A 331-nucleotide genomic window follows, 5' to 3' on the forward strand; every position below is an offset into this window, starting at 1 on the left:
GGGGGGTTTCACAGATGCTTCAGGAAGTTTCTCCATTAATTACAGATAGTATGAATCGAGCCTTAACAAGGGTCATTACGGAATCAGATGTTCATAAAGCTTTGTTTGCTATGCATCTCGAGAAATCACCGGGACCTGATGGGATGACAACTTTGTTTTTTCAGCGTTTTTGGTCTTCACTAAAAGGAGATTTGGTGGCTTTGGTTAAAGATTTCTTTCGTACGGATCGATTTGATCTGCGGTTAAATGAAACAAATATTTGTCTCATCCCAAAAAATGAAAGGCCTCAACATATGACGGAATTTAGACCGATTAGCCTTTGCAACGTGAG

This window comes from Camelina sativa, chromosome 14 (genome assembly GCF_000633955.1).
Source record: "Camelina sativa cultivar DH55 chromosome 14, Cs, whole genome shotgun sequence".
NCBI lineage: Eukaryota > Viridiplantae > Streptophyta > Magnoliopsida > Brassicales > Brassicaceae > Camelina > Camelina sativa.